General features: G+C 44.0%; 1 protein-coding gene across 2 annotated transcripts in view; it reads left to right on the top strand.

Moving 5' to 3' along the window:
• Window positions 1-3,881: 3,881 nt before the first annotated feature.
• The window catches only part of Sertad2 (SERTA domain containing 2), a 106,848-nt gene continuing 88,270 nt past the window's right edge, over window positions 3,882-22,459 (top strand). For both annotated transcript variants that reach the window (XM_029483675.2, XM_085829092.1), the window contains exon 1: window positions 3,882-4,427. The gene's annotated coding sequence lies outside the window, so the exon portion shown is untranslated. The remainder of the gene's footprint in view (window positions 4,428-22,459) is intronic.

Raw genomic sequence — 22,459 nt, 5'->3', positions numbered from 1 at the left:
AAGCAGCACCCTGAATCTATCCCCAAAGCACTTGGTGATGCTTTCACTTGTCTGTCAGTCCTGATATCAAAGGGAGCAGCACCTGCTGCTTAACCCGACCCCCACAGCTAATTCCCTTCCCTTTCATCCGACTTTGAAGAGGCCCTGTGTCTACTGCTTGCTTCCTGACTCATGATGGATATTGCAATCGCATCAATTGCTTCTCACTGTGGTTATGGTCAGCACTGACGGCTTTCTACGAGGTGCACACAAGCATGTAAGTAAACATATTTGGGCTAGTCTTGATATAAAGCTTTTTAAAATCCTGGATTGCTTGACTGTTTCTAACTTGGAAACAGGAGTGGGCAGAAGAGGCCATCTTAGAGCAGCCGCTTAGCTGCACTCAGTCTTTAAACTTAACAGAGGGAGCACTGGGAGATGGAGGGGGGGTGGGGTCCATGGCAGCAGAAACTGTGGTGGATATAGACATACACACTACACATTACACATACACTCGCACACACACACACACACACACACACACACACACACACACACACACACTTGCCTCCAATCCTTACCATGTGTCACTTTAGAATTCTGTGCCCTCCTTATTCCAATATTTCTTAAAGTGTGGAAGGCCTGCTAGATTCCTGGGTCTCCCCTTAGGTGTGTGTGTGTGTGTGTGTGTGTGTGTGTGTGTGTGTGTGTGATAAAACCTGCCAACTCATTTGAACTAGAGATGAATCTCAATAGCATCAGTAAGTTTGCCCCAACTATGCTTCTATAAGCAGTGTTGTGGCGAACACCTTCCACTGCCAGGTGGGACCTTTACAAAGTTAATAATTCCAGGAGTTCTAAAGGGAGGCTTATTAAGACAGGAAGTAAACAGCCAGGCAGCCGTGGCACATGCATTCAGAGAGGCAAGTAGAAGTGACTTCCAACTGACTGAGTTCGAAGTCAGCCTGGTCTACAGAGTGAGTTTCAGGACAGCCAGGGCTACACAGAAAAACCCTGTCTCAAAAAAACAAGACAGGAAGTAAACAACTCATAAATCTCAGAAATCCCTGAAACACACCAGATTCACAAGACTTCTCCCTCCCCAAGGTTATGAAAGCAGTAAAGTCTGGGGAAGAGAGAGACTCTTTCATTTAAGGAGCTGCAAGCAAATCATGGGAAAAGCTCCAATATTTCAGCTTTGGTGAGTTGTCACCCGTATTGGGGTGGGCTTTCTGTGACATGACTGCAAATGAGTAGTCCATGTTCTGTAAGTAACCCCAGGAAATTCATTGATTCAGTAAGTTGGCCTTTTGTGATACTTAGCTTTGCCCTGGGTAATCAGACATCTGTTTCTGTCTCCCCAAGAACAGCAGCACACAACACTTTCTACTCAGACTTATGCACAGCAAATACGCAAGTGATCACAAAACGATCATAAAGTAGAAGCCAGGAGAGAAATAGATGTGAGAGGAAAAAAGAGTAAGGACAGGAAGAAAGAGAGGTGTCTAATGAAGTGGTTAGTGTGTCAATACTCAAATCACCTGAACTATTGCAAGCAGCAAGTAACCCATAGACCTGAGGGGAGACCCAGGAATCTAGCAGGCCTTCCACACTTCAAGAAATATTGGAATAAGGAGGGCACAGAATTCTAAAGTGACACATGGTAAGGATTGGAGGCAAGCCATAGCTCTTCCACCACGAGATTGCTAACCCTTATTTGGAGATCTTTCAGAGTCAAAATCTGTTCATAGTACCATTATGGTATATACAATAATCCACTACATTTACCTATCTATAAAATGACCTCATAGAAGAATATATATATATATATGGAGAGATGGCTCAGAAGTTAAGAGCACTTTGCTGCCCTTGCAGAGGACCCAGGTTTGGTTCCCAGCACCCACACAGCTGTGAGAGCAGCTTTCTCTGACTCCAGGCGATCCAATGCCTTCTTTTGGCCTTTACAGGCACCAGGCACTAACATAGTACACATAAATAATAAATACAAGCAGACACTCATCTGCATAAAATAAAATGTAGTACAGTAACCCAGATTAGAAGTAGTGGGGTGTTTTGTTTGTTTTTGCCACAGTGAGGGATCCAGCTAACATTGTTCACCTTGTACGAATCACTAGGCTGACAGTGAGAACACTAGGTCCCCTGCCCTGCATAGCTCCAGTGTAGTTTCAACACACGAAGAGAAAATGCATAAATGAGCTGTGTGTTGCAAGAAGTTGCTGGCACAGTTCATTTTCATTAATAGATTCTGGACCAGAAGGTATCACGGAGTCAAGCTGTGTCACAATTAAGCTCCAGAAAGGTCTGGGTCCTAAGGTGAGCACAGTTAAGGAAAGCCCCAATGTGACCAGAGTAAACATTTGTCTTCATTTTTATCTTTTTCCCATTTCTAAAGCACTGTGGATTTCTGTTATCTCGGGGTGAGGGTGGGGGTGGGGGAGTCTCACTCACTTCAAGATCCTAAAGTAATATTGTCTCACCAGTACTTATTTCAAAAGTGGGTGTTGGGTATTCCAGTCTATTTGAATAGGAATGCAGCTGTTTTAAGCCCCAGGAAAACACCTTTGAATCCAGGAAGCCAAGAAGTCAAGGCAGTAGGGATGAAACAGGTTTAAGGGCCAGCCTGCGCTACGCAGCAAATACTAGGACAGCCGGGATCAAGTATCGAGACTCTGTCTTAACAACACCCGAAACAAACAATGCATTTTGTAGGTAAGAAGATGGGTTTTGCCAGCGTGTTTGCTTTTTGGGGGGATTTCTTTCAAGTCCTAATGCATAACAATGGGTTAAAGTCTGTGAAGTGATTACTGGACAACAGCCAAAATATTGAGACACGCCATAGCTCCTGGGAACGAGTACTGAGTAGGTGCACTCAGGCACTGCCTTAGGGTTCAAGGTGAGGGAGTGGGAGAGTGCAGAGGGACGTTTGGAGAAAGCTAAGATACACGCGTACTGCAAAGCCCGAACAGAGTCGTTCACACCAGTTTAAGAAGTGCCTTTTCCAGAAACCCAATAAAAGGACATGTGTTCCGAGGAGCTGTTTCAACCTGTCTACACCCTAGGCGACTTCCCCCACAAAACGGGCAAATCCTGGGCCAAAGTGATTGCCACGCCTTGCGTCTTTGGCTCCTGAAATCCCAGAGCACGTGCCCACCGGGGCTGTTTTAGCAGTGGACACTATGGACGCGGATCAAGTTTGGATCGGATCCACTCCGAATCGGTCCGCCCTGAGAGTGGGCTTGGCCGGCAGGTCCGCTGGCAGGTTTCGCAAGGGGCCCGCCCGCGCGCCCCTCCAGCCGGTCCAGGGTTAGGCTGCCAGCTGCGGTGCCCCGCCCCGCTCCGCCCCGCCCCGCCCCGCCCCGCGCGGCCCGGTTCTCACACGGTTACTTGCGTGACTGACTCGGGCCGGGCGGGCTGGAGGACCGCGCGGGAGGAGGGAGCCAGAGCGCGGGCCCGCCCGCTCCTCACCGCCAGCTTCTCCTCCTCATTGGCCACAGGCCGGCGTCCATCACCCCCAGGTGGCGCTCGGATTGGCGGAAAGCGCGCTTCTAGAACGAGGAGGGCAGAGTGACTCCGCGGGTCTCCCGCGGCTCTTTTTCTCCTCCTCCTGCTCAACGTCCACCCACCTCTCCCCACCCCCATCACTTCCCCCGCCCGGTGCTCTACAGTGTCCTTAGAAGACTCATTGGGCCAGGGGCGAAGCCAGCCACCTAGCGAGCCTCACTGCCATTGGTCTATGGTCACGCCCGTCACGGCGGTACGCCCTGCCACTGGGCAGCCTCGCTGCGCTCCCGCCCCGCCACCGCCTCCCTCGCGGCTCTCCCCAGCCCCCTACCCCGCCCGCCCCGCCGCTTCTTCCCGGTCCAGCTGGGCGGGGACTGCCCTAGGACTCTTTAAAGTCTGTGAGTCACTGCACAACCTATCAATCCAATTAAATGTCTTGAGCGAGCTGAGCGGGCGGTGCTCCCCGCCGCCGGCCGCCCCTGCTCTCGGCGCCCCGCTATCCATGGCTGGCTGGCTGTATTCCTCCCGGTGCGTCCTCCTCCCGCATCTCGCCAGCCTCGGCAACTTCCCTTCAGCTAGCCTCTGCCCCCAGGCCGCCACGGCATGGGCTAGACCCCGAGCCGCTTCTTGCTGTCTCCCGTCCAGTCCGTGCGCCGTATCGCCCCTTTAGCCCGTCTCGCCCATCCCCGCCGTTTCCCCGACAGTCAGTCCATCCCTCGGTCGGCTTTCCTCCGCGGGGCAGCGGTGGAGGACCAGCGGGCTCCGTAGGAGCGGGAGCCCCCACCCCGCTCCTCCTCCCGCTCCTCCGCGCTCCCACTCGTCGGGATCCCCTGTCCCGCACCGAGGGACGCGCCGACCGACGTCCTCTCCCTGCGGCCGTACGACCCGCCCGGGGGCTGGACCGGGCGCCCACTTCTTCGCGGAAGGTGAGTACCGAGTGGGGTTTGGGGTGGGGTGGTCTGCAAAAATAAATAAATAAATAAAAATGTGGTGGCCGGGCCACTTTTGGGCAGGGCAGGGATCAGGTTGTGGCTGGAGGTTCCCGGTCGGCGTGGATGAGGAGGTGACTCCCTCCTTCCCTCTCTCGCTCCCCCTCTCTCCACCCCCCCCCGCCCGCCCTTGACACCCTCCTTCTCCTGTCTTGCTGTACATGTAGGTATTGCCAGACTTCCACCAGCGGGGCATTATGCCGCCTGTGAAATAATTGGTGCTGGCATGCTCTCTGTCTTTTGAATGCCTAAGTGAGCAGTAATAGTCTGCGATGTGATCTGATAGACTGAGTGCCCCGCAGAAAGTGTAAAATGCCTAATGGGGGCACATTTTCCTCTAAATCGAAGTTAACTTTCATTCAATAAAGGCAAAGCAAAAGGTGTTTGTAATTTGAGTGCATGGTGATAGAGGAGAATACTGGTTGCCTACTGGCTTAGTTTTTATTTTGAAGCAATTTTATAGGTTTTCTTGTGAAAAATGTGAATTCAGTATTAAAGGTTCTGAAAGTCTAAACCTGTTGGAAGAGAGCAGGTGAGAAGGGAATCCAGCATGGTATGTCCACTTCGATTTTCTCTTGCTCTAGGGAGGCATTGCAACGCAGAATTCTGTCTTCGTCTTTATGCACAGAACAGCTTAGAGGTTGTTTCTTTGGGTATACAATTTTTGTGTTCTTGACTACTCTTTAAGCAACATTATTCTACAGAATTTCTTCAGTTTTTAATTTGGTTTCTCCATCTTAAATGCCTCCGGACTACGAATACCCACCACTACCTGCATCACGAGAGTCTTGCTGTATGGACCTTTAGTATTTATTTTGAGGTGAAAGAATGATAAGAAATGGTTACTCCGAGTTGGCTTCCAGGGTTGCTGTTTAGAATTCATTAGTTTTAAGTCGCTATTACCTTGCACTAGTTGTCCATAAGATTTAAATTAGGCCAAACCAAACATATTTTGAAATATTAAAGTACAGCAAAGACCTCTTAGTAGTTCATTTTCTACTTCTCTTTCAGACTAACCAGAATAAGTTGTTACTAAATTTAATTTTAAAGAATAGACTGTTCCTGTACTGAAATCTGCCAAGTTGCTACAGAAAGATTTCTTTTTAAAGAGCAGAAATGTGGTTATGATCAGTCCAAAGTGGTGAAGTTTAAAAGTGACTTATATGTAAATGTTGCTTTAAAGAAGCGCTTGTCACCAGCTTCAAGACCTTTCAGTATATTTCAGGAAGACTTACACAGAGCCTTTTTGAGTTGTTTAATAAATTTGCATGTGACTTTTTTCATGAGGCTGAAGCCTCAAAGCACAGGGCATCCTGCTGTCTGAATTTGAATTTTGCCAGTATCTCTCCCTCACTGGCTCTGTGACCTTGGACAAGTTTAAAATAATCTGGACTGTAGTGATTTTCTCCAGTTGTTTCTCCAGAAAGACTCCTCTTTAAAAGACCTCCCCTCCCCCAAAGATGAATAGAATGCTTGCCATAGACAACATCACTGCTGGAAGACAGGTATCTGCGTAGAATTGCAGAGTGAGGTCCCAGGGGCTGAAGAGATTGCTCAGTTGGTTGTCCATTTTCTGAACTCAAGATTCTCAGTACCCACAAAAATGTGGCAGCCTTCCTGTAATCTCAGCACTGTGGGGTGGGGCGGGGGTGAGGCAGTGGAGACAAGGACTGTTGGGGCAAACTAGCTAGTTAGACTAGCCAAATTGGCAAGCGCTGGATTCAAGCAAGAGACCCTATCTCAATAAAAGATGGAGAAAGAATGCAGCAGATACTTGATGCCGACCTCTAACCTCTGTGTATGTGCACATGCACGTGCAAAGATACAGGAATACCAATAAACATTCACTTACCGTACACACAGGAGAAGGAGTACAGCGCCCTCCAGAATCAGGCTGCTAGTGCCCATCAGGTGCCCATCTGCCAGGGAGGCCCAAAAATCAACCAACCAAACTAAACTCAAAACAAAATGCAAAGAGAGAGTTCTCAAATCAGGTTCTGTAGGTTCAAGTCTCAGTATTTTCTTTTGCCATTTGTGTGCCCTTGACCAAGTTACCGTTAGTTATTTCATCTATAAAAGGAGGACAGTAGCAGCACCTACTCCATGTTGTTATGATGAGAGCAGATAAGCTCATATGTGCAGAGGTTCTGAAGTGTTTGGGATATCTTCCTGAGTTTAGCTCATTTTTTGTTTCTTGTATACAGGTGAGTTTTTAAAAAGAAGTGTGTTTGTTTTGTTTTCCTTATTGCACTAAGAAATCAAATCTAGGGCCTTGCCTATGTAAAAGTAAGTAGTTCACCACTGAGCTGTATGCTTAGCCTCAGTCGTATATTTTTAAATGAAGGTAATAATCATTGCTGTTAATAAAAGAAGACTTTTATAAATATTTCTGATGTTTGAAATAGAGTTTATATAAAACTTTAAAGAAATTCTATTATTAGAAGCCAGATATGGTGGCACACACCTGTAAGCCACCAGTAATCCAGAGGTAGAAACAGGAAGATTCCTGCAAGTTTAAGGCCATCTTGGTCTACATATAAGGTTCTATGTCAGCCAGGACTTCATAACAAGCCTTTTTCTCAAAATCTCTTCAAAAAAGCCACATATAGCTCAGTTGTTAAATCACTTATAAGCATGAGGACCTGAATTTGATCCCCAGACCCCACATTAATATTTCCTTATTTTATGTATACGAGTACACTGTAGTGGAAGAAGGCATTGGATCCCATTACAGATGGTTATGAGCCACCATGTGGTTGCTGGGAATTGAACTCAGGACCTCTAGAAGAACAGTCGGTGCTCTTAACTGCTGAGCCATCTCTCCAGCTCCAGAGCCCACATTAAAAAGCTGGTTCTGGTGAGTACGCTTGCAGTCGTAGTACTGCAGAAGCAGCAACAGGCTGCTGTTCTCTGGCCAGCCAGCTTAGCTTACTTGGCAAGTTCCAGCCCAGTGGGAGGCATTGTCTCAAAAACAAAGTAGATAGTGCCTAAGCAATGATACTTGAGGTTGTCTCTGATTTCTGCATATATGCACACACACGTTCGTGCTCACCTGCACACAGGAACATGCACACACATACACAGACAGAAAGGAAGGACACTCAGTTATTGGGCAAGACATACTGTATATACCTGTAAGCTTGGCACTCAGGAAGCTGAGGCCAAATGATCAGAATTTAAGGGCTAACAGGGACTATATAGTGCGACATTGTTTTTGAAAAATGGCTTTACTTCCTTGGATGAGTTGAGTTGTTTACACTCTGTCACTTTTGTTTCTTTTTGAGATAAACTCTCACTCTGGTCCAGGCGAGCTATCATCAAGTGCTTGGCCTCCTGAGTGCTAGGATTTCAAGTGTGAGGCACCATTTTTGGCTTTCTTTCATTTAAATTTGCATAGTATCACGTGCCTGCCTCAGTTACAAAATTGTTATAAAAATGGCATAATTGTTGCCTCCGGTGGCTTTCTCCTGGCTAAACAGAAGTATTTGTAAAGGTAACAGTAGCATTTCATTCCTGAGTCCATGCCTGGTGCCTAGCAGAGCACCTGGCTTAGAAAGGAGCGAATAACCATGTGCAAGTGATTAAACAGGGTTTTCAAATTGTTTATGAATAGCTGAATGTACAGTTAAGTCTGATAGTGTAGAGACTGCTGTTACTTTAGAACTGAATTTTTATTTTATTTGTCCTGTGGTGGCTCACACCTTTAATCCCAGCACTTGGGGGTAGGTGGGTATTTTTTTTAACTTTATTTTGGTGCTTAGAGAGTAAGTAAAATTTACAATTTATTTTCTATTAATGGTTTTTATTTTGAAGACTATACTAAAGTACTCTGAAAAGGCACATCTGATATCTTCCTCTGTTACCTGACATATCCAGGTCTTAATCATAGCCTTTTCTGACTTGTAAGCTTTCTGTCACTAAGTTGAATGCTATTCTTCATTAATGTGAACCATACAAATTAGATTTTGAATGTATCAAATGGTGATCGGATATAATTCTCTGCTTCAGAATTAATAAAGAGAATGTGTGAGTCTTCCATGGCGCCACTTCCTCAAGGACTGAAGCTTTGCTTCTGTTTCCATTCAGGAATCAAACTCTTTCTCTTGAACAGTCGTAGTAATAATAATTTACTGCTGAAGTAGCTACAGTAGATATGTGGCAGGTATGTGGAATCAGTAAATGAGATGATTTTCAGACTTTCCCACATTTTCATAGACGTTACACAATTGGGAACCCTGTTACTTTTAAACAAACACACTGCACGGGCCACTGCCTGCATCGTTTATGGAAACTTGTTATTTTACTTGTCAATACAATGTAGCTTGGTCACTGAGCCCTCTGAAGTTATAAAATGCATGAATTAAAAGAAGCATCTTCATTTACAAAATCAGGAGTGTGGCTGAGTTTTATGACATTGTAAAGCCTTCTTGAGGTAGAAGCTCAGGAGGCAGCTCCTGTAACCAGGTAAGTCTGTGTATGCAATCCTTTGTTTGATCAAATGATGCTACATGGTTTTGTTGGCCATATTGCATTTTAATTGACTAAAATAATCAAATTTTAGAAAAATGTCCTTCTTTATAGACAGAACCAGTTCTCATGCATGTATGGGCCAGGCAGCGCTGAAACCTGTGGTCTCCTGCTTTGGCCTTCTGAGTGTGGATCATGGCCAGGTGGCCACGTCTTGCTGTTTGTGTACTTTTTCTTTTACTTCTTTGTGTAGCCTTGGGTGGCCTGTTACTTACACTGTGGACTACACCTATCTTGAGCTAATGGCAGTTCTTCTTGTTTTATCCTTTAAAATGCTCTGCTATAAGCATGGGCCACTGTGTCTGACTTTGAAATATCATTTTGTTATGTTTTGTTTCTTTTTGAGATGCGGTTTCTTTTTGAAGACCATGCTGGCATCAAATTCAGAGATCCATCTGCCTCTGCCTCCCAAGTACTGAGATTAAAGGTATGTGGTATCCTGCCTGGCTTTAAAATATGTTTTTAAGGGTTGGAGAGATGGCTCAGTGATTAAGAACACTAGTTGCTCTTCTACAGGACCTGAGTTCAATTCCTGGCACTGACAAGATGGCTCACAACTATCCATGCCTTCAGTTCTCAGAGATCCGTAGTCGTCGTCTTCTTGCCTTTGCTCATGCAGATGTGCAGGCAAGACAGCCACATAAAATAAAAAATAAATCTTAAAAAAAAAGAATTGAGCCCCGTTCAATCCCTAATATCACTCCTCACCCAAAAAGAAAAACAAACAAACAAACAAACAAACTGTAACAATAGACCCAGGCTTGGAGGGGAGAGATGGCTCAGCAGTTAAGAGTGCTGACTGCTCTTCCAGAGGAGCTGAGGTTCAGTTCTCAGCCCTCACATGGCAGCTCATTCCTGTCTGTAACTCTGGTTCCAGGGCATCTGACACTCTCACACAAACATACGTTCAGGCAAAAACATTAATAAACATATAATAAAAATAAATTATACACACACACACATACACACACAGAGCCAGGCTTAAGATTTCTTGTCAAAACAAACAAAAGCAGAGAAAAACTTAAAAAGAAAGTCAAAGAAAAATTCATGCATTATTTCCTTTTAAAGGGAGCTTGGGTTTGGGACCCTCTTTTGTAGTCATTCATGTACTGTTTGAATGAAGTAGAATATACTCACTCAGAGTGGAGTGGCTTGAAGGATTGGCTTTATCCCATTTAGTTCCTTTTATTTAGGGGGATGGACAAGGGTGTGTACTGAAAGGCTGTACTTTAAAGATCACCCTGCATGGCCTCTAAAAATGAACAGTGAGCCTTCACCATTGTCTTTGTTGTAGGTTTTCTTTTTGTTTTGCTTTAAGACTGGGTCTCATGTGATCCAGTTTGGCCTTGAACTCTTGATCCTCCTGCCACCTTCTTCCAAGTGTTGGGATTGCAGGACTATAGGATTTAAGAACCTTTAAAACTTAGAAGGTAAAACCCAGCACTTGGGGGCCAGAGGCAGGTGGATCTCTGGGTTTGAGGCCAGGCTGGTCTACAGAGAGAGTTCCAGGACAGCCAGGGCTGCCCAGGTCAAACAAAGAAACAAATAAATATAAAAAATAAACCTGAGAAGGTGGCGAGGTGTGGTGGCATGCGTCTTCAGACCTAGCCTTGGCAAGGGGAGGGAGGAGGATGAGAAGATTCAGTTCCCTAGTGTGTTCAAGGTCAGTCTGGGCCTCAAGAGAGTCGGTCCCAAAAAATAGGTGTAGAGTTTTCCTGTTATATAAATTTGTTAGAATTCAGCCTTACTCTTTCTTTAATTATTAGCAATTATGGCAGCCTTATGATAATGTTCAACTCTCAATGTGAACCTGTAATGTTGGTGGCTTCGTAATAGGACCTGTTTAAACAAACGAGTCCTACACAGAAATGCCTCATCAGTTTTGAAGATAGGGAGTACTGACCTCTCAAATGTGAGGTTTTTTAAGCATAAATGTTTTTCTGACTGCTGGGACTGTACTCTGCGCACACTCAACACAGGCTCTGCCACTGAACTACAGCCCCCGTCCCCTGCAAAAGAAGCCACTCTTTTTGTTTTAGGGTTTAGTTTTAATTACCATGTGTGTTACTTTAGGTGTGTGCACGGAGGCTAGAAGCCTGGAGCTGGAGTTGAGGCGGTTAGGAACTGATTGACACGGTGCTGGGAACTTAATTTGTTCTGAACTACTGAGCTGTCTCTCCAGCCTGCTCCCAGGAATCAACTTAAAGAACAAAACAAAACACCCAACGACTTCCCTGTTTGTTCCATCTCCGCTGAGCTGAAACAGCAGCTTGATGCATTCCTTGCTTTTGAATTTAAAGTCCATCGGTATAGGATGATTTGTGTGATAACCCTGAATGCTTACTTTTAACATATCAAATAATCAAAGTATCCCACCTTTTAAGTATTGTTTCCCACAAGTCTTTGTTGAAAGTCGTTTTCAATTTTCTTACTATTTCTGAATGATTGCACTCATTTGTGTGTGTGTGCATGTGTGCATGTGTGTGTACATGTGCATGTGTGCATATGCATGTGCTTGTGACATCTTTCTGAGTTTTTTTCTTGACCATGTTAATTTTTCCTTCAGCTCTCTGTGCATTTGCCGATGTAGAACATGTAGAGATAAAGCTTTCTCTTATTTTAGACTGCTATATTGGACCAATGGAAAAGCCTTTTCTATAGAAAGATTTTCTTTGTTTTATAGAAAGATGAGCATTGATCATCTCACCTGCAGTTTACCTAAAGTTTAAAGGCCACACTGTAAACCTAAGACATGGCTCAAAGTACTCGAGAGAAATGGCAACAGAAAAAATATTAACATCTTTATTATTTACTGAATATTTTTGGGGTGTGTGTGTGTGGTACAGCCTTTTTTTTTTTTTCCCCCTTTGTTGATGTCACTGTAAAGTGTCTCAGACATGGACTTTGTTTTGCTCCATGCCAAGTGATTGCTGAATTTATAAGGAGCTTTCTTTTCTATGTGGTGACTGCCCCAACCACATTGAGGGCGACTTTCCTGAGAAAGTCACGGCATGTGACACGGGAAGCAACAGCTCCTTTTGTTTTGTTTTTAAACTCTTGAAATGGTGTCAGGACATCAGACCTCAGCCACAGTGAAGTTTTCCAGACTCACATTGTTGCATGATTAATGTCCCCGTTGAAGTCATATCGGCATTACTGTCTTCATTGGCTTTAATTCAAATGAAATGTCCCCTTTGGGTTAACTGTTGTTTGGATTTTTACCTAGAAAAATCAGAACATAAAAATGAATGCTTTTTTCTTTCTTTGTGATGCTGAAAATCAGCCCATAAGCATAAACAGCAGATGTCCTACCACCGAGCTATACCTCCAGACCCAAATATGTATTTCAAAGTACTATGTCCATAAAAATTTTGTGAGTAAAAAAAAAAAATTCCCAAGGACCACAGTCTTTGACTTGGTAGGAATATTTATTGATTTCTCAAACTTCTTGACATTATTCAGACATCCCAAGTCAGAAGTCCTTAAGTCCCATTAAATAAAATAAATAGGTCATCCTTTTGAGACAGGATCTCAAACACATTATGTTGCCCAGGCTGGCCTTGAACTTGCTTCTAGTCAGGCTGACCTGGGACTCCTGTGTCAACCCTCTCAGTGAATGCAGGAATCACAGATGTGTACCAGCAAGACTGCCTGGCTCTTCTCTCTGACTTAGAAAACAATCTGTTGCTATTTTTAAAATGTAATTTAATTCATCTTTAATTTAATTTTATGTGTATAGGTATTTTGTCTGCATGTCCATCTGTGCAGTCTGAATGTCTGGTGCCTGTGGAAGCCATAAGAAAGCATCAAATCCTTTGGAGTTGGAGTTATAGGTGGTTGTGAGCCACCCTGTCAGTGCTGCGGATTGGACACAGGTCCTCTGGAAGAGCAACCAGTGCTCTTAACTGCTGAGCTATCTTTCTAGTTCCTTTTGTACATTTCATTTAATGCAAATAAAATTAGACACATTGTATTCTGGAGTCCCTGATGTGGACCAGCTAGGCAGTGTGGGGTTGCAGAGTGGAAAAGAAAGGCATATTTCCACTCTGGAAACAGGTTCCAGAGGGTTTGGGGGAAGTCAGAGCTTGGTAGCAGCCATAATTAACCATTGCACACTGATGAAATGATAACAGGAAAGACTCTTAATGTAGATTTTATGTCCTTTGATTTTGTATAAAGAGAATCCTGATTCCGACCACACAATTCATTTGAGTAAACAATTTGTATTTGAATTTGAGTTGGGACATCAAAACATAACAATGTCACTTTCTCCCAGAAATCATGAATCTTCCTTATTTATTAACCCTGGAAAACTTTATGATGATCATGGTTTGGAGTGTTTCCTAGATTTTTTTTTTTTAATTGGACTTTTTAAGTTGTTTTCTCCTGTCCCTTTGTTTCCTTTGTGACCAAGCCAAAAAATAAAAAAATAAAAATAAAAATAAAAAAATTGGTAACAATGAATGTTTCACAATGGGAATGTAGCCACTTAGTTGTCCCAGCAATATTAAACAATTAACAAGAGAACCTTGAGTTTGCTTTGCCTGCTTACAGTGGGAGCTAAGGTTGCAGTCTCAGTGACTGCAGTTTTGTAATTTCCTGCACAAATGAAACTGATAGTGTCAGTTTCATCTCGAATAACAAAGTGAATATATCTATGTTTTATAAAGTAGCATTACATGTAGTGATGATCGTGAGTTAGTTTCATGTTTATGAATATTTAGTATATGTCCTAGGTTCTTGGGAGTATAGTAAGCCACAGCATCTTCCCAGTGATGCCTATAGTCCACTAGAGACAAAAGACCCCTGCAACGAAATCAGTCCTTTATGTTTGGCCGTATGTAACGTAGCATAATGCAAAGTCTGGTTGGCGTGTGCTGCAGCGGTAACACAAGTCCTAGATAAATAGACCCGCCCTCCGGAGGTTCTGGGGAGCCTTCTCGGGAATCCAGCCTTCCTTTAAGTCTAAGTAACATTGGTTGGAAGGCTTTTGTGTCTTGAACAAAGAATAGTTTCTTCTGCAGCTACCACACAGACTCTCAGTAGGGAAGCAGTGAAAAATGGAGCAGGCCTCACTGTCCCCAAGGGAAGCAGAAATTGCACCTGTGAGCAGAGGTTTTAGACACAGTTTGAATGTATTTTAGGTTCCTGAGTCAAAAGTAAATACATAAAAGGCCCAAGGCTGGGAACCCTTGAAACATCAGTGAAGGTGCTGTAGTCAAGGGGAGTTCCCTGAAGAAGGGTGAACAGGCAGCCCTTTTGCCAGCTACTAAAGATACCTTCTCCCCAGCTTTGCCTAGAATAGTCCTGTCTGCCAGGTGGGTATGCCTACACCTAATTTGGCTAACTTAAGAAGTCTGAGTATATTGCTATAATTTATAAGTAATCTTTCTAAATTATTTTGCTTTGAAATTTAGCAGACAGGCCTGTTACTTTTTTTTTTTTTTTAAACGTCTTTATTTAGTGCTGGAACTGGACCTAAGGCCTTGTGCATGCTAGGCAAGCACTTACCCAGCAGGGTTCTAGCCTTGGATTTAAATTCAAACACAATACTGTGTGAACCGTGGGTTTGTTGAATTTTTTTTCTGAGTGTTTTGAAATGCTAACATTATTTTTAGATCACATATGTTTCTTTATTTGGAACTATGTCTAAGATAGGATAATATAATGCATTCCTGTCTCTTAGATTTAAATTTGGGGATAAAAGTACAAAATCTCACAGTTTATCTGTTAATGAAAGTTTTTAGACACTTTTGTGGAGACTTAAAACAACCCTTAAAGAGTTTCTCTTCCTGCAGAGTTTATTGTCCCTCTTATGTCTGATTGAAACCCCCCTCTAGAATAGTTATGTGTGTTATCTGTTGTAAATGAATTCAAGGATGTGTGTGTGTGTGTGTGTGTGTGTGCACAGTGTACCAGATTGTAACCTAACATGATGTTGTATGATGGCTGTAATTCTAGCACTTAGGAGGTGAAGGCAGAAGGATCAGGAGTTCGAAGCCATCCTCAGTTACATAGTGAGTTTGAGACTAGCCTGGACTGTATGAAACACTGTTTCAATACAAAAAGCAACAAGCTGCCATGGGGGTCAGTAGTAGAACATGTGCCTAGCATGTGTGAAGTCCTGGGTTGGATCCCGGGCAGTACCCATCTCTAAAGACAGAGAGATTGGCCAGGGAGGGAGGAAGGGAGGGAGGGAGGGAGAGAGAGAGAGAGAGAGAGAGAGAGAGAGAGAGAGAGAGAGAGAGAGAGAGAGAGAGAGGAGAGAAGAGAGGAGAGAAGGGAGAGAGTGAGAGCTTGAGAGAGAGGGAGTTTACCAAATTGATTCCCATGGTCCATGCCTGTAATCCATGTTACTTGAATGTCTGAGATGAGAGGATTGAGTTTAAAAAAACAACCTAGGAAAGACAGCAGATACCCTGTATCAAAATAAACATTTCCAAATTCAGTATTTTAAAAGCATGTTCTAAATGTATCATCCATAAACCTGCTTTTAAAGCCACCTAGGTTGTGAGGTGCACTGCTATGACCATCTCTATTATCAGAATTTTTGTTTTGTTTCTTTCCTTCCCTAACAAGATCTCATTGCTTCTCACTCTTTTGGCTAAGATCAAGTGAGGAGATAGGGTCTTACTGTATAGCCCAGGCTGGCCTGGGACTCAGTCTGTAGCCCAGGCTAGCCTTGAGTTCTAGGTGTCCTCCTTCCTTAGCTTCCCAAGTGCTGGGTAACATGAGAACAATCACCCCTGTCCGTGAAGCAGGGTTTGAGTTTGTGACTTAATCGTTTCTCTCTTATGTAACTTTTCGTCATGTATGTTTCCTACCTTGCCACACAAACACATTTAAAATAAGAAAAACAAATGGGACTGAGGAGGCACAGAGGAATGGGTGCTTCAAATTCCTGTATCAGATGGACCTTGGAGGGCTTCTCTTCATATATAAGACTCACTGGAGTGTCTTTAAAGAATCGGCACAAATTTGGATTTGGAGACTGGAAGTTATGCGTTTCCCAGGGACCCTTTCTCTACAGGTTTGCTGATCATGATTCATCTTTGACACGGAGATAAGAATGTAATTTTAGTAAGGCTTCTCTGTTCTTTTTATTTTTATACTAAGAATTCTGTGGGAGGTTGGAGAGATGGTTCAGCAGTTGAGGGCACTGGTTGCTCTTCCAGAGGTGTGGGGTTCGCAGAACCCATATGGAGGCTCACAACTGTCTGTAACCCCAGTTCTAAAGGATCCAATGCCCTTTTCTGACTTCTGTGAGCACCAGGCAGGCATGTGGTGCACATTCATACATGCAGGCAGAACACTCATAAACGTAAAGTAAAACCATCTTTTGAAAAAGTATGTGTTGAGGCGGGGCTTATGCCTTTATGTGCATGGGTACATATGCCCATGCATTCCTCTCTCTCTCCCTCCCTCTGCCCCCCCCCCCCCAGGTTCTTTCACTGAGCTTGCTTTCTATGCTAGATGGTCTGGTTAGCCCCCTCCCTCTAGATCTCCCTGTCCACACTGGGGTTCTGAAAGACACAGCCTGGGCCCGCCTTTTATGGGTGCTGGGGATCAGAATTCAAGTCAGCTTACACAGCCAGCACTTTATCCATGTAGCCATCACCAAAGTCCCCGCTCTTTTTATACTTAGTGTCTCTTAAATAGAGTCCCTCCCCTTTTCACTTCCCTAAATTGAATTGTGCATGCTGGGCTATAAACTCTCTAGATTTGTTTAAAGGAGAACAAGCCCATCCTATTCTTCTACTCCAAGGTTGTGTTTTGTTGTTGTTATTTGTTTGTTTGTTTGTTTGTTTGTTTGTGGTACAAGTATGGAGCCAAGGGTCATCCCACTGCTAAGCAAGTGCAGAGCACCGAAGGCCTGGTTCAAGCTTAGGAAATGCTTTCCTCCCTGATGCATTTAATGCGGTAGTTCCTACATTATCCGTGCGTGTTCCGGGGACATTTCTTTATTGTTGCATTTAAATGCCTACATCGAGTTTGAAAACATGGTTAACTTCTCATTGATTAAAAAAAGTTAAGGAAAAATGATCAGAATTTTGACTCGGGCATTTGGGCTGTCAGAGTGTTGATAAGCAGTGGCTTATCAACTCAAGCACTTTCTGCCATATTAACAGAACATGTGCAGAATTACCCTTTACAAGACACACCCCAGGAGTGAGACCCAGGCCTTGGTGCTTTTGGAAGTCCCTAGGTGATGTGAATGTACAGACACACTCTATAGTGCTGTCTCTGATGCTCTCTTTCCCTGCATACCAACTTCTCTTCTCTTCTCTTCTCTTCTCTTCTCTTCTCTTCTCTTCTCTTCTCTTCTCTTCTCTTCTCGTCTCTTCTCTTCTCTTCTCTTCTCTTTCTTTTTTTTTTTTTTTTTTTTTTTTTTTTTTTTCTTTTCTGAGACAGCACTGTGTAGCCCTGGCCAGCCTGGATCTGCCTGTGTAGATCAGGCTGCCTCCTGAGTGCTGGGGTTCCGGTGGATGCCATACTCATAACCAGAAGTACACTTTTCAAACGTGGAGCAAACCTGAAAGGACGATTCAGCAAACACCTCTGCACATCTCCCTAGATTTGGTGGCTATGAACCTTTGGCCATATTTGCTTTTTGCCTTGCTCTCTGCACTCTCTCTGCAGGTTCACATCGTCCTTGTGTTCAGACATGACAACTCTATAGTCAGTTTCTTAGTGCAGCCCCTGAGAACGAGGACATTCTCCTGTGTAAGCACACTACTGTCTGCCCGTCCATGATGATGAAGCAGAGGTGGACAGAGGACCAGGCTGAGATGGTGGAGAGGAGCTCCTGACTCAGCTTTCGGCCTACAGGCCTTCTGTACTACTGCACTTGATTTTTTTTTTTTTGTCTTGTGTCGGTCATTTCTGTGGTGATCGGTATCACTGCTGCAAGTATTGCTCTTTCAAACCTTTCAAATTGTTTTTCACTCTAAATTGTTGGCATTCCAGCTAGCAGTATCTCACCTCTTCAGGTACAAAATAAGATGCACGTTGACTATTTGTTCTCATATGCCGATGATGAAGGCTTGCATAAGAAATCCTCTGTTCAGGCAGCCACTGGGCTGGAACCAAGTCTTTTAGTGGCTATGTCTTTGAAGTTGAAATGATTTAGTCACCTATGGGCATGCATGCAGCTTGTTCCTGGAATCCTCCGAGCTCTGCAGGTAGCAGTGCTCCACAGGTAGCAGTCATGGAGTATTGTATATGTGCTGTGACTTCCTAAGCAGTGTGCTTAGAGATAGCAGGTGATAGTCTGGCATGCTGAAGTAATTCAGCCCTGGCGTGTCGAGCAGAAACCATGCACTTGGTCAATCTGATTATAATTTCCGTGCTTCAGATGTCCGTAGTCTTTTTGTGTGTATCTCTAATTGCTTTATAATGAGAATGTCAGATTGTTAAACATAAAGGAAACCAAAGGTCGAATAGTCAATTTTAGAATTTGTGTGTGTGAGCATGGGTGTGCATGTGAATGTATGAGTGCATACAAGTGGAGGCCAGAGCATGATTCTTGGTTTCTTTGCTAATGGTCTCTCTCCACTTTATTTTTTTGTGACAAGAGTCTCTCACTGACCTGGAGCTCATGTGTAGGCCAGGCTGGCTGGCTGGCAGTCCTCTGTTCTAGGATTTCAGGCATGTGCCACTGTACTGGCTTTTTCTGTGACACCTGGGGACCAAACTCTGGTTCTCATGCCAGGTGAGGACAATGCAGAATCCCCTCCTATAAACGTTTTGTTTTGTTTTTTGAGACAGGGTTTCTCTGTGAAGCCCTGGCTGTCCTAGAATGCACTCTGTAGACCAGGCTGGCCTCGAACTCAGAAATCCATCTGCATCTGCCTCCCAAGTGCTGGGATTAAAGGCGTGCACTACCACGCCTGGCTACATCTCACTCATTCTTAATAGTTCTCTTTCCCTAACTTAAAAATGTTTAAGGCTGGGTGTGATGGTGCACGCCATTAATCCCAGCACTCGGGAGGCAGAGGCAGGTGGATTTCTGAGTTCGAGGCCAGCCTGGTCTATAGAGTGAGTTCCAGGACAGCCAGGGCTACACAGAGAAACCCTGTCTCGAAAAACAGAACAGAACAAAACAAAACAAAACAAAACAAAAGAAAGAATGAGTGAGATGCAATCGGGATGTAGAGTAAATAGATAAATAATAATAGCAGTAGTAATAAAAGAATGAGTGAGCGTCCCCATTAGTTTGATTTGTGTTGTGTTACTATTACTATACCTGTGGCTATCAATGGCAAGTTGACCTTATGTAAAAAAAAATTGTTTCCTTTTAACAAAATCTATGAATGGCTGGTACGTAGCTCATAGCTAGAGTGCTTGCCTAGCATGTGTAATTTCCTGTCTAACTAGGTAACTGTGACCAAATGCATGGACTTGGCACTGCTGCTGGAGATGAGTCTCTCCTCTGTGGTCATTGCTTTGTTCATGGCATTCCCGTCGCTCCTGGCACCATGCTGTCATCTGCACTTTGTGTCATTGATGACTATGTGAAGCTGTGAAACTGGTTACAGCCATTTTAAAACCATGTCTGTATATTTCTGTGAAGGTTTTGGCCTCAGTCTCTGGGGTCCATCTTCAGGAGGAACTCGGGTGGCCATTAAGTTCCTTGAGGTTTTAGAATAGTGGCTACTTGTTGGAAGCGACCCCGGCCGGCACACCTGAAGTGTTTTCATGTTTTCTGTGCTTCTGCTGTTGTGTTTAACTATAAAATGAAGGAAGTGCTAATAACACTTCCTACTTATTTAGCAGATTTTCCTCCCTGGCATTCAGAGGAGTTGGCCAGTATCAGGCAGTACCCCAGCCTGCTTCTGTTTGCAATTCCTGTCATGTAACGCTGTATACAACTTCCACCTATTAGCGTCTTTATTGTGCTCTTCTGCAAACTGTAAAATAGCATTTGCTGTTTCCACTTCCATTTCTCAGATACTGAAAGTAAAGCCCACCTCAGTTAAGTATTTGGCCTGGGTTTTGTTCCAGTTAGCCAGAGGCAGAGAAGAAACGTGGGACTCCCTGGCTTCCTCTTGTTGCTGAGCCATGCTTCTCCTCTGTTTAGATATCGTTAGAGGACCAGAAAGTGTGCTCCAAGCACTGACAGCATCCCCATGTCTCTTAAATGTGTCAGTGTTAGGATTTAGGTGAGCCTCTGAAGCAGGCACATCCCAGGCGTGAGCATCATCTGCTCCGTGGTCTTGATCAGATGTTGCCCCCGCAGTGTGTGTGTGTGTGTGTGATTGGGGGGTGGGGGATTGAAGGAAGTTATGGACATGGCCCGTTTTCCTTTGCCTTTCTAACTGGAAGCACAGATTGCTTTCTGTCAAGGAATTTCACGAATGGGCAAATGTTCATAAGCCATATTTTTCCTTTATAGTGAAAAATGTAACACAATCTCTCCCCAGTGGACTGAGTTAGAGTGTGGTAGTGCGTAAGTGATCGCTTCCTGAATCGTATATAAACGTAGCCCTAGCAACTCTTCAAACGAAGTTGTTATAAAACATGATCACTAGGCCAAAATATATACCTGCTTTGAAGTTTGTCCATGATTCTTGTTAGTGAATATTTGCAGCACTTGGAGGAGGGTTCTGTGAAGACCAGAACGTCTGCTTTAAGATGTTTCCCCAAGATTAAATAAAGGATGGAGTCTGTGTGACCGTCTCTCTACTTCTGAGTGACAAAGCGAAAGTTGTGTTCTGATCAGTCTGCTTAATCTCAGTGACACATAAGAAGTTAAGTGTGGCGCACACACACCAAGAGCTTTTATTTTAGTGTCCCTGAATATGACTGCGTGTGTGTGAGCTCATGCCACAGAAAGAGTCCAGGGAGGCTGGCCACTGCCATCTTGGGTTTGGTGGAAATTGGCAGCCCCCCTCCCCACCGTCTCCCACACCCCCTGTGCCCCTGTTAAGACTTCTGTGCATTAAACTCAGCAGGAACCTGTAGACACGGAGCTAGCCTGCTCTCTGCTACTGGGTGTTCTGAAGCCTGGAGAGTAAGTCTGTATTCACCAGGTAGTTAGAAAGACTCATTAACACAACCACCTCATTGCTCACTTTGCCTCTGAAAGCTACGGAAAACTGAGAGGGTGAACTTAATTTCTTGCTAACTGGTAGAGACAAAACTAAGGTTTAGAAGTCAGCATTTCACTGTGGGAGGAGGAAGCTGAAGGGCACTGATGAAGATGGGACTTGTTGAGGCTGGGGTGATAGTACAGTCAGTCGGTAAAGTGCTTGCTGGCAAGCAAGAGGGCCTGGGTTCAGATCCCCTGAACCCACATTTTGTTTTCTTTCTTTTTTAAAATTACTTTTTTGTGTGTGCGTGTGTGTCTACATGAGTTTATGTGCACCATGTGCAGGCAGGTAACCAAAGGGCTCAGAGGGTGTTTGAACCCATAGAAGAGGCTTTTCAGACACGTGTGAGCTGCTGGGTGTGAATGCTTGGAACTCTGTGGAAGAGCAGTAATGGCTCCAACCACACCCCGGAGCAGAGACCACACTGCAGTCTCAGTGCCAGGAGAGGGGAGATAGGTGGATTCCAGGAGCTCACAGTCTGCCCACCCCGCAGAGGCCTCCTGATGAGCTCCAGACCAGGGACAGACCCTGGCTCAGAAAAACAAAAACAAAGAGTAAACCAAAGAAGCGTTTTTGAAAGGTGTTGATTAACCACAGTAAACTGTGCAGATCAGAACAAGAAAGCCAGGACCCCTGCTTACTTGATTTTGAAGTGTATGTTTAGGGAATATAAATTAATGTTGATTTTCACTTATCCTTAACAAAATGTTTTAAAATCTTACCCATTAAAAATGAAAATATAGGGATCTGTTGTTAAAAAGTGTTTTTCTAACATATACCAAGCTCTGGGCTCCGTCCTTATTTCCACATAAAACAGGGTCTGGTAACACATGCTCAGAATCACAGCAGTAGGGAGCTGGAGGCAGGAGGATTAGAAGTTCAAGGTGCATAACCAACCTTGGCTAAGAGCCTTTCTCACAAAAGAAAAAAAATGCCAAAATTATTAATTTATACATTACTTTAAAAAGTTAACTTTGACACCCTGTAGGCAGTAAAAAATACATTTAAACAAAGCTCATAATTTATTAGCAATCTCAACTAGAATCTGTAAAATTAAAGTGTCCAAACACATTTTGTAGTAAAAGAAACATATCTTACTGAATAACTTTACCATAACCAAAAGGATTGTTTATTCTGCATTTTATTTCATGGGGGGGGGGGGAGGGTTGTGCTCTGAAAGATGATACTACCAGTTTGTAAATTGGTAGCCTGCTGAAAGAATAGAGGTGAAGTACACAAACCCGGCCCAGACAAAGAACACAAGTCACTGCACACCATCTTCCACTTCTTTCTCTGAATGACAAAGAAAAGGAGCAAGTAACAGCTGCCAGCTAGAGTCATTTCTGCGGA

The sequence above is a fragment of the Mus caroli genome, unplaced genomic scaffold (genome assembly GCF_978045245.1).
Source record: "Mus caroli unplaced genomic scaffold, Mus_caroli_1 scaffold_13, whole genome shotgun sequence".
In the NCBI taxonomy this organism is placed as follows: domain Eukaryota; kingdom Metazoa; phylum Chordata; class Mammalia; order Rodentia; family Muridae; genus Mus; species Mus caroli.
Note: the sequence above shows the minus strand (reverse complement) of the source record. Positions and strands in the feature narration are given on the sequence as shown.